Source organism: Amblyraja radiata, chromosome 19 (genome assembly GCF_010909765.2).
Source record: "Amblyraja radiata isolate CabotCenter1 chromosome 19, sAmbRad1.1.pri, whole genome shotgun sequence".
In the NCBI taxonomy this organism is placed as follows: domain Eukaryota; kingdom Metazoa; phylum Chordata; class Chondrichthyes; order Rajiformes; family Rajidae; genus Amblyraja; species Amblyraja radiata.
Genome location: NC_045974.1, coordinates 32168267 through 32185755, shown reverse-complemented (window position 1 = coordinate 32185755; position 17489 = coordinate 32168267). Strand labels below are relative to the sequence as shown.

The 17489-nt window shown below is 43.8% G+C and overlaps 1 protein-coding gene across 1 annotated transcript in view; it reads right to left on the bottom strand.

Moving 5' to 3' along the window:
* The window catches only part of mgat4c (MGAT4 family member C), a 399922-nt gene extending 393556 nt beyond the window's left edge, over positions 1-6366 (bottom strand). Inside the window, exon 1 of the mRNA XM_033038190.1 lies at positions 6046-6366. The gene's annotated coding sequence lies outside the window, so the exon portion shown is untranslated. The remainder of the gene's footprint in view (positions 1-6045) is intronic.
* Between the last annotated feature and the right edge of the window lie 11123 nt (positions 6367-17489).

Here is a 17489-nt window from a genome sequence, read left to right as displayed (position 1 = left end):
CCACTTGCTGTTGTTCTGTATATTGATTTTAGAAAAACGCTGCCACTTACGGCTGTGATTTTTGGCCATCTTACTCAGAGTCCCCCTCCGCTGCGCAGGACAAGAGGATTTTTCCCATTGATGAAAAATAAAAGAGTTATTAGTGTTTAAAAATGTTGAGATTCTCTCTCATGAAGGCCACGCCCCTTCTAGAGGGACTATAAAACCCGGAGGTGTTGAGTGCCTCAGTCAGTCTTTGCAAGATGGGGAGCGAGAGGTTCACGTCTCTCAGTCTAAGCTGTGAATAACACTGAACACATGTCTATTAAACTGTGAGTGGTTTTACTGACCTGTCAGTGCCTTTAATGTGGTTTGAAAATATAGTTTTTAGATGCCAAAGCTGTGTTGCCTTTGGTTTGGAAATGGTAAAGCTGTGTTGCCTTTGGTTTGGAAATGCTAAAGCTGTGTTGCCTTTGGTTTGAAATGATGAAGCTGTGTTGCCTAATTAAAGTTGCCTTGCCTTCTATATAATTTAAAGTCTAATCTTGACTACTTCCTGTTTGCGCTTTATAATGATTTTAGAAAAAACACTACCATGTAGGCTGTGATTATTGGCCATCTTACTCAGTCCCCCTCCGCTCATCAGGTGCTGAGAACTTTCCCATCGATAAAATGTGAATAAAAGTTATTAGTGTTTAAAAAATGTTGAGAGTCTCTCTCCTGTCAATCACACCATGAAGGCCACGCCCCTTCTGGTGGGAGGGGGAGGGACTATAAAATCCAGAAGTGTGGACTTGGCTCAGTCTCTGCAAGATGGAGGAGGGATAGGTCACGACTCGCTGTCTTTAGTGGCCTTGCACCCTGCTTGAAATGGTATGAAACCATTTCACTTGAATTTGGTGGCCTTGGATTCTGCTTGAAGTGGTAAGAAACTGCACTTGAATTTGGTGGCCTTGCACCCTGCTTGAAATGGAATTTCAAGGAATAGCAGTGAGTCAAGGGCCAGCCCACCCGCCGTGAGTGAGTGAACTGGTAGCACAACAGGCTTGAGTGACTGAGCCGCCAGCCCAAGAATCCATTCGGCCCACAATGTTCTACTAGCCCTCTGGAAACCAGTCCCTTCAGCCCACAACACCCATACTAGCGCTCCAGGAAGCCCCACCCCCTCCCCACTGGCCACCAATACTGGAATTGGTGGAGAGGTGGAATATTGTGTTGGGGGACCAGCCCTCCCGTGTGATGCAGGGACCTAATGGGTCCCACTTCGTCTAGTAGAGTACTAAAACAGGCCCTCCGGCCTATTCCGGAAGTGGCGGCGCTGTGATACAGCTGCGGCTCGCCTACAGTCTGTCTGTTTTTACTTTTTGTGTTGTTTTTTTTGTCTAGTTTAGTACTTTTTTTGGTTATTAGGTGGTGTTATGTGTGTGGGGGGAGGGTGAAACAGAGCTTTCTGTCTCTCCCTTCGGGGGAATGCGACTTTTTGTCGTATCCCCCTTCTCTTCCCCCGTCTGCGCTGAGGCCTAATGGCGGAGCTGGCGGCCTCCAACCTGCGACCGACCTCGAGGATCCGGAGGTAGAGCCAGCCAGGAATCACCAACGCGAGGCTGGCCGTCTTCGAGCTGTGGCGACGTCCGGGTAGCGGCACGACTCGGCGCTCCGGTGAGGGCGGACGGCGCGGGGCTGAGACACTCCTGTGTGAGCGGCACGGCTACCGGCTGGAAGGCGCTCCCGTGTGAGCAGCCCGGTGCGGGGCTGAGACGCTGCCGTGTGGGCGGACCGGCTCCCGGCTGGAAGGTGCTCTCGTGGGGGCAGCCCGGTGCGGGGCTGAGACGCTGCCTTGTGGGCGGCCCGGTGCGGGGCGGAGACGGTGCTACGGCGGCTGAGGCGGCGTTCTGGCGGCGGCGACCTGGATCCGGGGCTCGGCCGCGGGCCAGTGGAGGACAATGTCGGGAGCTCGCAGGTCACAGGCTGGTGCCTGTTTTCCGGAGCACCCGTTGCAACAGCTGCGGGCAGCTTCGACCACCCCCGGGCCGCGGAGCTTGAACCGCGGGACTGATGCCATCGCCCGGTGGGGTATCGCCTCGGCACAGAGGGAGAAGAGGAGGGAAGAGACAGTAACTCTAAGACTTTTGCCTCCATCACAGTGAGGAGGTGTTTGGTGAACTCACTGTGGTGGATGTTAATTTGTGTTTATTGTGTTTTGTTATTATTACATGTATGGCTGCAGGCAACAGCATTTCGTTCAGACCGAAAGGTCTGAATGACAAATAAAGGATTCAATTCAATTCAATTAACTGGTCCATGCCGACCACGATGCCCATCTAGCCTCCATTTGCCAATATTTGGCCCAAATCCCTCTAAATTTTTTCTATTCATGTACCTATCTAAATGTCTTTTAAATGCTGTGATAACCCTGCCTCAGATACCTCTGGCAGCTCATTCCATATCCCCACTGCCCTCTGAGTGAAAATGTTGCCCCTCAAATATGTGCTAAATCTTGCCCCTCTCACCTTAAACTTATGTCCTCTGGTTCTTGATTCCCCTATTCTGGGTAAATGTCACTGTGCATCTACCCTATTAATTCCACCCATGATTTTATAACACCTCTACAAGATGTCCTCAACCTCATACCCTTCATGGGGAATAAAAATCCGAGCCTGCCCAACCTCTCCCAATTGCTCAGGCCCTCAATGACTGGCATCCAAGCAACACCACCCGCTTTAGTGCCATCAGCTCCAGTGTCATGGTGTCTATGTCTTTGTAAGGACATGGTGCATTGTATGAATGCCTGCACTGTGGGGGAAACATGGGTACAGGCATCAGTTTCCTCCTTCTGAAGGAAATGCAGATGTAATCTCCTCACCTTGAGTGCAGAGTTGGGGTGACTTGCATTTCGCAGTATGGGTGTCAGAGGTTATGGGGGGAGAAGGCACGAGAATGGAGTTAAGAGGGGAGATCTATCAGCTATGTTTAAATGGCAGAGTAGACCTGATGGGCCAAATGGCCTAATTCTTATCCTATCACTCATGACCTTATGACCATATGCAGCATAAGGCAGTGAAGACTGAGATACAGCAGAGATCAACAGTGGCAAACTGAAATAATTAAACAGTCGGGACCTGAGAGTAATGGTGACCCTGATCTCAATGGGCAGAGAAACAAGGCACACCTATAAACTGTATTTGAGATTGCATGAGAGCTACAAATGCAGGTTGTGAATTAGTGCGGTTTCAGGGAAACTGGGAAAATCGTTGTTCTGTAACTAAATGTCAATTTTCAGACACAAGATTGAAAATCTCACCCTACTGTAGGGCATGCAGTCTGCACTGGAAGCTTGCCGATTCATTTAAGTTAAGCTTGCTCATCAAAACAGCACAGGTTCTTTCCCAATTCCATTGAGCAAGTGATGAACACATCTTGGCTGATTTATGTTGTGCACCAAAACTGCTTCCATGGACAAATCACTCCCAAATGGATACAACTGTGGAAAATGAGCTCCTATCATTTCTGTACCAGAAAGTGGAAACAAATGTGCTTAAATTTATACTCCAGTCAAAATTGTCTTCCAGACTGAAAATGTAGTTTGTTTGCAAGCATTCTGAAGTTTATTTTGGATACTGTTTCTGCAGCAATCTAGGAAGTATAATTTTCAGTCCAGAAAAGGAACAAACATAATTATTTTCTTCTCTATCTTTTCAAATTAATCTTGTTAGTTATGGATAATGTAAAGATCACATTTTGATTTATATATAAATGATTCAAAGAATATCCTTCACCAGACGCCATACAATGCTTGGGGTCCATCTCGATCACTTTTCTATTGTCCCGTTAGTTTCTCCCATAGCTTTTCAAAACAAGTTAGTCAGATTAGTGGGCAAGTCAGTCCAGTTAATTGAACTGGGTATATCAAATAAGCGTTACTAGTGATTTGAGAGAGGGAACTGCATTCTCTTTGTGTTCCTACATTTGAATCTGGGGCTGGTTTTGGGAAGAGCATCGCACGTTACTTGTATCCAAGTCTTAAAATGAAAATAAACGATATAATATTTATCACCTTTACTTTCTGACATAACATATCTTAGATTTAGGATCAGGTTTAGATGTTTTAGGTTTTTTCCTTGTCACATGTACCAAGGTCAGATAGACTAGGCATAAATGTAATCGTCAAACTCAAATGTTCCCCTTGAGCTAAGGGGAAGATACAGAGTGCAGATACAGAGTGCAGATACAGAGTGCAGATACAGAGTGCAGATACAGAGTGCAGATACAGAGTGCAGATACAGAGTGCAGATACAGAGTGCAGAATATAGTTCTCAACATTGCAGATCATCAGTTGCCCAGGCAAGGTCCAATGTCCACAATGAGGTAGAGGTGAATCGGGCAGTACCTTGGCTTATCTAATAAATAATGTGAATATTTGATGAACTACTGACATTATTAACAGAGGACCAATAGTTGGTGAACACAAAGACATTTGGGGGAAACTAATCGGAAGAGAAACTTGAAATATCCATCACTGTTGTTGCAAATGTGTCTTTTGATGCGACTGTACAGCCATCACAGGTCAGAATCACTTGCACTCATGATCCCAAGTGGAAAAAAAAGGATTTCAGAATTTCAACCTGCAGCAAAGGTATTCACCCCGTACTGCTGGGTTTGTCTGGCATTATGATGTTGAAGATTCAAGTCAGGCAAGTACAAATGGCTGAAGCGAATCTCCTGCAGATCCCAGCTATTAATCAAGAGTCAGTGCATGCATTGGACAGGTAATTTAATACCTTCTGGCACATGAGCTGACTTGGGGCAGCCCTTCGTATACAAACCCTGGAGATTCACAATCAGTTAGGGTCATCTGGACCCAAACTCTGTGTGTTCCCTCCGGGGACATGCCAGAAATAGTTAAATTAAATACGTTGAATAATGCCTAGTCGCAATAATATTTGCTTAAATTAACCCTTTTTATGCTGAGCTTTTCACCTTAAAATAACATTCCTCCCTCCCCCCCACCCCTACCAGTTAACCCATATCCAGAAGCTTTCAACTGCATCAAATTTGTGCTTTAGTTTTTTCACATGGAAATTTCTCATCGCTCCCAGGAGAAGCCATGACAGCCGCACGTTCTGTGTGATGTTAGTTAATTCTACAATTACATTTTGAGACCAGATTTATTTCAAAACGTCTTGAGAATACTGAGGTAACAGCGTGCTGAAGAGATATTTGATAACACTGCAATATGTAGGTCAGTGAAAAGGTACTGAATCTTAGAGATACTCAACAAGAGAAATATAGAAACACAGAGTCTAGCTTACATTAAAACAAAGTAAAATTAAAAGTAGAGAGTATGGAATATAACCTTCAAGTGATCTGAATACATTAATTTTCTTCTAGGCAGAGCTTAGTATGAAACTGCGTTGCATGTTAAATATTTAGTTAAATCCGCTCATTGTAGTAGCAATACAGGGTGTTTGAATATCAAAATCAGATAAAGTGCTCACATGCACAGAGTTAAATAAAATCTATGAAAGCTCTCAAAGCAGAAGAAATTAGTATTGGTACTTCTTTGCCTGATCGTTCTTAATTTCATAATTTAATACAAATTGTTTGGATGTCATTATGAAATAAATTAATTCATATATTGGGAAGTTCAAATACCCATACTGAAAATAAAGTCAGAACTTTATGTTTTTAACATTAACAAAAATGCTTGAATGCTACGTAATAAATGTACCCAATTTACAAAAATATCAGTTTCATGCAATTTACTCAGTAGTTGTGAAAATATGCTTAACAATTTTATAATTTATCTAACTATGTTAAAATTTGACACTTAATTTTCTAACTCCAAATAATCTTCTGTTAGTTTACGTCTCTTTTCACATAGATCTCCAATGCCACATAAATTATAAAATAGGTGAAATAACTAACATCTTGTTGTTATCTTTGATATCCAGTCACAATAACTCAGAGAATGCAATTTAAGAATATAGTCTTCCTTTGTTACAATTGATTCGCAGTGCAACTCCAGGAAGGAAAAGTCAACACATATAAAAAAAATGAAAATCTTACCTATGAAAATGTCTCTTCATAGTAATTTTCCTTCAGCTACTCCATTTCTGAATCCACTGTTGCTTGTACAAGCCACAGTGTGAGCAAATCATCAGGCCTCCCACAAAAAGGATAATTGGCTCTCGATGAAGTGCTGTAAACATTCATCATAATGGCACTCGTATGCTGAAGGCTGAAGCTACCTCAGCTGGCTCTTTGACTAAGGTATAGCTAATGCTTCCTGTGCACACACTTGCTTTCCACTGTTCCCTTCTTCCTTACCTTGTGCACGAATGAGGCACAGACCAATGCTAACAGCAGCCCCTATCCTCCACACACACGTTTTGCAGCAGGCAGAATGACACATGTGTTCAGCTGCACTAATTAAGAACCAGTTGTATTTTATCCTGAAGGTAGCGGTTGATAAATAATTCAGCAACTAAAAGGCAAAATTAAATAAGATAGTGCAAATTAGATGCTAATTTCTAAAAGGTGTCAGCAGCACTCCAACAGATGTTTTAAGTTTAACAATTAATGCAATGTACAATGCATTTTTATAATTGTGGTGTTGAGGGATTCTGCTGTTTGGATTTTCTAACTCAGACCTTAAATTCAATTAAGCACCGAGGGCCACAGTTTGACTCGGATGGGTTAGTCACAAAATGATCAAAGCTTTTGAGTTATAAAAGCTCGCAAGGCATGGTTAATTTTAACTAGTGGCCCCCATCTAAACTCTTGATTTCAGTCTTCCGCCTGGCATCAATGGGAATTAACACTTTGGACAGCCAGTGAGTGGGAGAATTGGAGCAGGGGGCTGCCAGAGTCTCAAGCATGTAATATAGGTGGAATAAAGTATTTGGAGAAACAAGGAACTGCAGGTGCTGGTTTACAAAAAAAAAGTACTGGAGTAAGTCAGGCAGGATCTCTGGAGGACAATCCACAGTAAATAATCAACACACCTAGAGGAATCAAGGATGAGTCGCACCCTGGCCACTCCCTCTTCTCCCCTCTCCCTTCAGGCAAAAGGCATAGAAGTGTGAAAATGCACACCTCCAAATTAAGGGACAGTTTCTTCCCAGCTGTTATCAGGCAACAGAATCATCCTACCAACAACGAGTGAACAGTCCTGAGCTACTATCTACCTCATTAGAGACCCTCGGATGATCTTTAATCAGATTTTACTGCACTTTATCTCACACTATACATTATTCCCTTTATCATGTATCTGTACACAGTGGATGGCTCGTTTGCAATCATGTGTTGTATTTCCGCTGACTAGTTAGTGTAACTACGAGACTCGGACACATATAAAGATACAACACATCTTTATTAAACACTTACAGCATTGGATCTGCAGTACGTTACATCTCCGAGCTGCTGCATCTACTGCCTGACGTAGGCGAGTTCTTAATATAATAAAGCATGTACTAGGCAGGGCTACTATTAACAAGCACTATGATTGGCTAGCATGCAATAGCCAGTCTACATCTCTTCTTGTAGAAAATAAAGAAACTACGGTGCCTTAAACAATATGATGCGGGGATGCTAAGAATATGCTAGCAAGATGATACAAAATCGGCATATCTAACAGGTGGCCTGCAAACCCGTCCAGCCCTCGTGCGGTAGGAGACCGCCTCACCTCCTTTCGTGGGAAAAAGACAGGGGGAGGTAGTGGGGACACGACCGGCGACCGGCAAGCTTGGTGGGAGACGCCATAGGCGAGCCAGGCATCAACCGTCGCGGGCAACCCGCGGCAGAAGTAACGGCTGGTGGTCGAGTCGCTGGAACAGCTGTAGGAGCGAACACGAGAGGCGGGGCATCAGGACCTGGAGTTGCAGGACGTGGTTCCTTCACTGGAAGGATATGTTGACGGTTGCGTCTGTAGATGACTCCGTCCACTTCGACCAGGTATGAACATGGCTCTTTGGATGGGCCGTAAATGTGCCCCAGTCGTGTATGGCCCTTGTCGGTTCGCAGGCGAACCACTTGTCCACGCGTAAGTGGTTTAAGCGGCTTGCCAGACTTGTCAAAGAAATGCTTCTGTGTGTCCCGTTTGAATTGTAGCTGCTTCTGCCCCGCGGGCGGGAAGCGAACGCGCGGCTGCAGCAGCTGCTGAAAGACAGGCAGGGGTGCATGGGTTTGGCGAGACATTAGTCGCTGGGCTGGAGAGCCTAGTATGGGTTCCCGTGCAATGTTTCATAGATTGAGCCAGTCCAGATATACGTTGGATGTGGCAAGGTAAGAACGTTCCATAAGTTGTTTCGCATTCCGAACAGCGCGTTCGGCCAGTCCGTTGGTCTGCGGGAACTCGGGGCTGCTGGTAATGTGTTGGAAGTCCCATCTTTCAGCAAAGTTCTTGAATGCTTGGCTGGTGAATTGCCTGCCATTGTCAGTCTGAATACGTGCAGGGGAGCCATGCACGGAAAGATGCCGTTGCAACTTCCCGATCACTGCCTCCGAGGAAATGGTTTGCAGTAGGTCTATTTCGAACCATCCTGAATAAGAGTCAACAAGAACTAGATAGTGTTTTCCATGCCATTCGAAGATGTCGGTGGCCAGCGAGGACCACGGAAGAGGATGAACTGGTTGGGGCAGGAGAGGCTGCTTCTGCTGATGTGGTGCTAAACTGTTGCAGACAGCGCACGTTTCGGTTCTTGCACATATGTATTTTGTCATTCCGGGCCAGTGAAACATACTTTGCGCCCGTAGGAGGGTGACCCCTGTGGACGTCGCTGTAGTATTCATCCCGTAATGCGGTTGGGACCTTGTGGCCTTTGACTATGATCCCGTCCTGTAGCACTAATTCGTCACGATTAAGGAAGTACGGGCGTATCTCGAGCGGGATATTTGACTGTTTGTGGAGCCAACCTTTCCGTATGACTGTTGACAGCAATTGTAAAGTCTCATCCGCAGCCGTGTGTTCGGCAAGGCGGCATAAACGATCAGTGGGCACAAACGAGACCTTCATGACTGAGAATTCGTCCTGTTCGTAGAGGAGTGGTCTAAGGGACTGGCGTCCAAATGGAGGCGTGACTTCGAATCCCACTTCTGACACCATGTTTCACGAGACCCAGACACATATAAAGATACAACACATCTCTATTAAACACTTACAGCATTGGATCTGCAGTACGTTACATCTCTGAGCTGCTGCATCTACTGCCTGACGTCGGCGAGTTCTTAATATTATACAGCATGTACGAGGCGGGGCTACTATTAACAAGCACTATGATTGGCTAGCATGCAATAGTCGATCTACAGTTAGCATGCAGCAAAAGCTTTTCACTATACCTCGGTACACTTGACAATAAACTAAACTCAACTAAAAGAACATGGATAGGTGACATTTTGGGTCAGAACCCTTCTTCAGACTGATTGGAGGGGGAAGGAAGAAATCTAAAAGAGAGGAGGGGCAGAACAAAGTGTGACAGGTAATAGATGAAAACAGGTGCGGGGGTGGCTTTGATAGGCAGATGGTTGGACAAAGGCCAGAGCTGGAAAAAAGTGCGAGACAAAAGGATTGAAGAATTGTGAATTGGGAATTGGGAAGCCAGAGAAAGAAATGTAGGTGGAGGGGGAAGGAAGAAATTGGTGCAAGCCTAGGTGGGGATGAAAGGGGGTTGTATAGCAGAGAGAGAGGGTTGGGTTGTTAGTAGTTACGTAAAATTGCAGAATTCAATGTTCCTACTGTTGGGTTGTAAACTACCCAAGTGGAATATTAAGCATTATTCCTCCAGTTTGTGTGTGACCGTACTCTGGCAATAGAATGGACCTGGGGCAAGCAGCTGAGTATGGGAATGGGAAGGGGAGTTAAAAATGATTAGTAAACGGGAGATCCGGTAGGCCTCGGTGGACCAAGTGCAAGTGTTTATGGTTGACTTCAATTCAATGATACTTTATGTCACTTGTACTTAGGTACAGTGAAATGCTTAACTTAGGTTGGGAGGATCAAATTCACAGTACAGGCTGCAATGAAGCAGGGAAGATCCAATAAATCCCTCCTGGTCTCAAAAGAAGCACATCCCAGATTCCTTCCAAAGAGTTCGCTTTTGTCACAGGCTCTGAAGTATTGTCTATTATGACAGAAATGAAGAACAAGGGAGGAGGACAACTGTCTGCAAAAATGATCAAGTTCCCGGTTTATAGTCTTGTCCCTTGTCCAGGACAAGGGGTCACAGTTAAAGGATAAGGGGGAAATCTTTTATGACCGATATGAGAAAAACATTTTTCACACAGAGAGTGGTGAATCTCTGGAACTCTCTGCCACAGAAGGTAGTTGAGGCCAGTTCATTGGCTATATTTAAGAGGGAGTTAGATGTGGCCCTTGTGGCTAAAGGGATCAGGGGGTATGGAGAGAAGGCAAGTACAGGATACTGAGTTGGATGATCAGCCATGATCATATTGAATGGCGGTGCAGGCTCGAAGGGCCGAATGGCCTACTCCTGCACCTATTTTCTATGTTTCTATGTTTCTATTTACCATGGCTGCCGTGGTCCTGTGGGAGGCTGTGTTTCTCTGGAGGAAGTTACCCCACACATTCCCACCATCCATGATAAACCTTCATTAACAAAACTCACAGAGGTGCTGAGCTCATTATCAAAACATGGACTTCTAAGATAAGCCTCACCTGAATGCAGTGAAACCTACTCGAACGTTGGTTAAGGAAAAATGCCTCTGGCTCAGGTCAGTCTGGTGAGGTTGGTTTTTTTTAAAAACCTTTCCCATACAGCAGTCTCATTAAAACTGGTCTCTAAGCTTGAAGGCTTAGTCTTGTCTGATAGCTTTATAACTACTGATTCTAACTTTGAGAAGAATTACTGCTCAGCTATATTCTGTTCACTCTGGGAGAACTATAGCTCATCTCCGGGAAGGCACGGAACAATTTTTCAAATTATTTTTAAAGTAAAGATTACCTTAATTTAGCATTTAGCTTACTTGCTGGTTTTGTTTTCTGAAGGGATGAATTAATTCTCAATTCTTCTTTTGAAATTCCAGACAGCTGAACTCTAACAGCTTGCGTTCCCTGAAGCTACTAGCTGTTGATGAAGCTGCCAGTGATTGCTAAATTCTTGCATTCTCTCCAGGGACAAGAAATTTCTTGATTAAACAACAAAAACAGATAAATAGAGAGAGGGCAAGAGAGAGAGAGAGAGAGAGAGAGAGAGAGAGAGAGATACATGCAAGAGACGTCACCTTTCACGAAATGTCTTTGGTTACCAAAGGGGAGCACATGCTTCAGAATTAATTAATCGTTTTACAGGCTGTGGAGGTGGTGAACAAACAATAAACATTCACTTTTGTTGATATTGACAAGTACAATGACACATTCTTCAAGATGGGTTTTTGAATCTTAACCTGAATTAGTTACCTGAGATTAATGCTTGGTAAGAAAGGAAATGAACAGCTTTTTAAATGATGTAGGATTTACAATTGATAATGCTAGCTGCAGTGTTGTGAAGAACTGCTGGCCACTTCTCCAGCCACTGTGCAAGTTACAATACAATCCAGTTTGACAGGCAAAATGTTCCACTGACATATCTACGCTGGTTAGGAATACTATTGCAGATATATTCGGTATCTACGTGAGTGGTAAACAAAGTAATGCCCAGCCCAGTCCGTTAGGTTTTGCAGACGGCCTGTCTATGACTATTTGAATTTCTGGGTCTAAATCCAGACCAAAGCAGGCATCTATTACCTACCTCTTGAGTGCTTCAAGTAACTCTACTTTCAGTACTCTACCACTGTAATGGTGATATTAAATCACGGGGTTTTTTCACATCTCATTTCTAACAAACACAAGGCTGAAGATATGCAGAACAAGAGCATTTTAAATTAGACCTTGTGCTTGTTTCAAGGTATCGCAGAGCACCATTTCACCCAAAGGATTCACACAAATGGCAGTCCCAAATATATGTCAGATGGTTTTTCTGGTGCGTTGCCACTGTGACAGTCAATTTTGCAAAAGCTTTGTGGGGAAGCTAACGGATGATAAGTTCGTCAGATCTAGGGGCAGAATAAGGCCATTGAGCCCATTATGTCCACTACACCATTCAAGCATGGCTGATCTATCTTTCCCTCTCAACCTCATTCTCCTGCCTTAGACCCATAACCACTGACGCCCGTGCTAATCAAGATAATGTCAAATTCAACGTAAATGCTACTTAGCTTGAAGCTATCAGCAAAAATATGTAATTATTTTACATTCACATGATGCAAGAATATCGAGCAACCCTTCTTCTGATCTAACATTAACCAACCACTGCGGAGCACAAGCTGACCCATCCCGTCCACATTTGACTACTGCCTTTTCTAGCCACTAAACATGAAGTCCACCAATCAGGCTTAACAATCGGTTTCAATTCTGGGCAAATTCCATATGGAGGATTATTGGAGTAGCAGCAACTCACTCAGAAGACCAAGTCCAATGAATCTCAAGACCCAAACTTACACCAGACTCGTTGGTTAGTTCACCTCCAGACAATTAACTTGTCTATTTGCAATTTCACAAAGTTCTAAATTTGAGATTTTTTACACAATTATACTCCATTGTTAATGGACTAAATCACAGTTCACATGTTACTGCTCTCTACCAATCTTCATATCAATCAACACAAGGGATGAATGTAGACAATTTTTGATCAATCAGCATAGATGTAATTTGAGCATTCAATTGTTCTCAGCTTCCAGAACAAAATGATGTGAGACATCTGTGCCTCAAGAGTCAAGAATGTTTGAGTGTCATATGTTCCGAAACAGAACAATGAAATTCATACTTGCAGCCGCATAACAGGTCTGTGAACACAGTACTCAGTAGACAACATAATAAACTAACAACTTTCCAAAAACAAAATCAAGATTAGTGCAAAACAAAAACAAAAGGTCAAAATCCCTAACGCAACCAAGACAGTTTGTAATTCAAAGTTTAGTTAGTGGTTGTGGTGTAAAATAGCCTGTTGGTGAAATCCCTTGGATGGTGGAGAGGTCTGTACCCATGATGGACCAGGCTATGTTCACCACTTTTTGTGATCTCCTTCATTCCTGGGGTTTGAGTTGTCAAACCAGGCCTTGATGCAACTAGTCTATATGCTCTCTATTGTATACCTGTAGAAGTTCAAGAGAGTATTCACCGACACACCAAATGTCCACAGACTTCCAAGGAAGTAGAGGCATTGATGGTTTTCTTTGTGATTGCATCAATGTACTAAGTCCAGGACAGATCTTCAAAGATATGCACACCTGGTAACTTAAAGTTGTTGATGCTCTCCATCATCATCCCATCAATGAAGATGTTTGTGGATCCTCAGCCTTCCTCTTCTAAAGTAAAAAAATCAGCTCCTTGGTCTTACTGATGTTGAGAGCAAGGTTGGTGTTCTGGCACCATTCAGTCAGATGATTGATTTCCCTCCTATACTCGTTCAACAACGGTGGTGTTGATGGGGAATTTAAAGATGGAGTTGGAACTGTATCTGCCTACACAGTCATGGGTACACTGTAGATTGTGTAGAGTAGGGGTCTGAACACACACCTTGATATGCCCCTATACTAACAGTTATCGAGGAGGAAGTGTTATTGCCAATTCATACCAATGTGTATTCTGTTGATGAGGAAATCAAGGATCTAGTTACAAACGGATGTGCAGAGTCCCAGTTGCTTGAGCTTTGTAAAAGGTTTGTGGAGGATGAGGGTGATGAACGCCGAGCTGTAGTCTATAAACAACAGCCTGAAATATGTGTTTTCTTTGTCCAGTGGGTCCAGTGCAGAGTAGAGTGCAAAGTGGAGATCCCTTCTCAAGAGTTACAATAAATCCTGCTGATTCATTTATCTATCTTCATGTGAACACTTTATATTAGTGCCTTGCCCACCCCAGAAATTAATCCTGTGCTTACAATTATCATGTATCTTCTCAAAATGGCTCATCTGAATTATTCCCAAACATAGGGAAACATATCTACATGAGATCGGAATCCTAGAGTCTAATTAGACTGATGCAACATGGAAACAGGTCCTTCGGCCCAACATCCATGTGGACCCAGGTGTTTCCAGGGCTAGTCCCATTTGCCTGCATTGGGACGATATTGCTTCCTTCATGTTTTTGCCTTTAATGCTGGCTTAAAGACTATTGTTTCCTTTTAACATTTGGCTGCCTGCCTTCGTATGCGTCCAGATTAATATATATTCCAACTTTTTCTTTGGCTTTGTTACCTTTTCATAATGGCTACATGAAACAACCTTTCTTTTCCATCTATTTACATGTTTAGAGAATGGAGAATCCTCTGCACTTTTTTGTTGTATTTTCCACCTCTAATCAAATTTCTGATGTGCATTAAAATTGTCCCCATTTCTTGTATATATTGATATGTTTAAAGTAAATATCATATTCCTTCGAAGAGCTACTTTGCATCTATTTGAGTTGATCCATTCCTCACATGGAATAACAGAAGGCACAAGTCAAATTTAGTTTGTAGCACCATGAAACATTTAACAGTTGCAAATTTGATTCTGTTATTGTGAAGAGTCAAACAGCAACAATGTGAAGGCACTGAGGGCCACAAATCCAACAGCAGTACCGAAATAATTTCAGGCTGAATCCCTTCTTGAAAATAACAAATGCATAGAGAAATAATGCATCAAAAGAAGTTCTTTTTATTTCTATTGTTCAGTGGAGAAAGACTCTGGACACTGAAAACAATAGTAAAGGTGGGCTTTAGGCCTTTGGAATTTCTAGCTCCTGAAAACTGAATCCGTCAATTAAAATGAATTTTTAATCAGCTTTGGAATCAATGCCTATGGGGCCAGGGTGGAATATTGGACGAGGAAAGTTGGATCAGCCATGATCTTATTGAATGATGAAGTAGACTTGAGGGTTGATTTGCTCATGCCAATGTCTTTTCGGGTCTTACACAAAACTAGGGTATGGTTTGATGATCATTCAACACACAGCATATCACAAGTGGGCAGTACACTGAGGTATCAAAGGTGGCCTGACTTCCAGAGACAAAGAATTCTCATCCATTCATGGGACATAGATCAAACACATGGCACGGACCTTCAAAGAGTAACTGAACGTAAGGGTTAGACTGAGCTGGAATGGAGTTGTCAGCTGAATCAGCAGCACCATGTTTCGAAACGTCATGTTTTTTCTAAGAATGCTTGGGCTAATTGGGAGACCAGTAGATCATGAAGACACCTGTGAAGTCACTGAGATAAGCTATGCTTTCCCAGAGACATCCGAGACTAGCTCAGTGTCTGATAGGACACATAACTCACGCCATTATGGTACCACGGAGAATAGCTAGCTGACACATAATCACCTGTTATTCTTAGTGATAAAATTATCATATAAATACATGCTTCTACCATGACAGCATGAGCTTCATCTTTGGGGAGAGAAAAGATTTTCATCTTCAGGGAGAGAAAAGAGCTTTGCCAAGGGGAGAGAGTGAGAGGAAGAGCTTGGATTGTGGTGTGTGCCGGTGCCAGCCAGTACGGACAAGAGACTCGAATACGCAAAGGGGCGTAAGAGTTATTTTGTATTGTTTCATTGATAGCTGATAGTTTTTTTGATGTTTACTTGTGTTTGCTTTAATAAATAGTTATTTGTGCTCTTCACCATGTGCTTCCTCCATTCATTGATCCGAATCCTTGAATCCTGGATATATTTCATTACAGTAACCAAACTAAACATCAGGTCTGCAGTATTGGCCATATTATGGTGCTTGGCTGGGTGTAGGATAATTTTACCCCAGTGGCAGGAAAGACTATGGAGATTCCAGCTGCAGGAATATATGAAAGGGAAGAGAGGTACTTGTGTATTCTACATATGCCCACCTGCCTCATACTAAATGCATGCCCTTTAATTCACCCTACAAACTCTTTCAGACCACGTCCTGCAGAGGTGCAGGGTTAAATACTTTGTAGATTGGAGAATAAAGTGGGAAAACACACAAAGGAATGAAAATACCACACTTCAAATGCACAAAATAGTCGATGGGTCTTGTGAAGTCCTTGGATGGAAAACCAAAGTTGGACGTGCAGGGAATTGGGAATATATTGAGTTGTGTGGTCAGAATGGTTGATGGAGTATCCGTGCTCAGCAAAACGGTGAACATGGAATCATATAAAGTAGATCCAATATGGTCTAAAATGCATATAATTCAGACAAAAGGAAAGATATTGTGCAAAATAAGAAAGATACACATGGATATCCTTTCATCCCCAACATATCCATGTGTATCTCCAAAAGCATCTTAAATACCAATGTTGCATCTGCTTCCACCATCATCCCTGCCAGCATTTTCTGTGTAAAACACTTGCACCACTTATCTCCTTTAAAGTGTGTCCCTTTCACCTTAAACCAATGCCCTTTAATCTTTGATATTTCCACTCCAGGGAAAAGGTTCTGTCTGACTACCCTAAGGGCCTGTCCCACGAGCATGCGGCAAGCGCGATCAAACCGGAAGCGGGGGCCGCGCGGAGGTCGAGTGATCCCCGTATAGGGCCTGTCCCACCAGCATGCGGCTGCATGCAGCGAGCGCGACCAAACCGGAAGCGGGGGCCGCGCGGACGTCGAGTGATCCCGTACGAGTTGACGTGAAGTTCGAGCGAATTACGCTGGAAGTTCGCGCATGACGTACGGCGTCAAGACGCTACGTACGGCGTCGAGGCACTGCGCACGCCCATCGAGGCGATGCGTACGGCCTCGATGCGGCTGCGGGCCGGCAGGCCGTTGCCGCGCGGAATTTTTGGACAGTGTCAGTTTTTTGGAGCCCCGCGTGATGTCGGGACCAGCTCCGCACAACTCCATACGGCTCCGGTGATCGAAGTGGGACCGGCCCCGCGAGGCCCTATGGCTTAAGCGACCACGTTAGGTCGCGCTTGCTGCATGCAGTCGCCTGCTCGTGTGACAGGCCCCCATGTCTCTCTGGATTTTTCATAATTCCATCAGATCTTCACAGCTTCTATGGACGGGACAGGTTTGGAGGGATATGGACCAAACACGGGCGGGTGGGACTAGTGTAGCTGGGACATGTTGGCCGGTGTGGGCATGTTTTAGCCGAATGGCCTGTTTCCACACTGTATCACTCTATGTCTCTATGACTCTGTGACTCCTACACTCCAGAAATACAATCCAAGTTCAACCAATTTCTCTTTATAACTAATACCATCTAATCCAAGTTAAATTCTTGTGTAAAGAAAAAAGAAACAAATATGCTGGAATAACGAAACGGGTCAGGCAGCATTTTGGGAGAACATGAATAGAAGACCTTTGTGTCTTTCTTTGTAAACTAACAAATACATCTCCATGTGTCAGCAATCTGGTAAACCTCTTTCACACCCTCTCCAAAGTCGGCAACTCCTACAAGCCTGCAAATCCTAATGTGGCGATCAGCAGCAGCTGCCTCACCAACAATCTGCCTGTGCTTTCTTATTTTTCTTGCTTTTAGTATCTGTTAAAAAGTACGTTT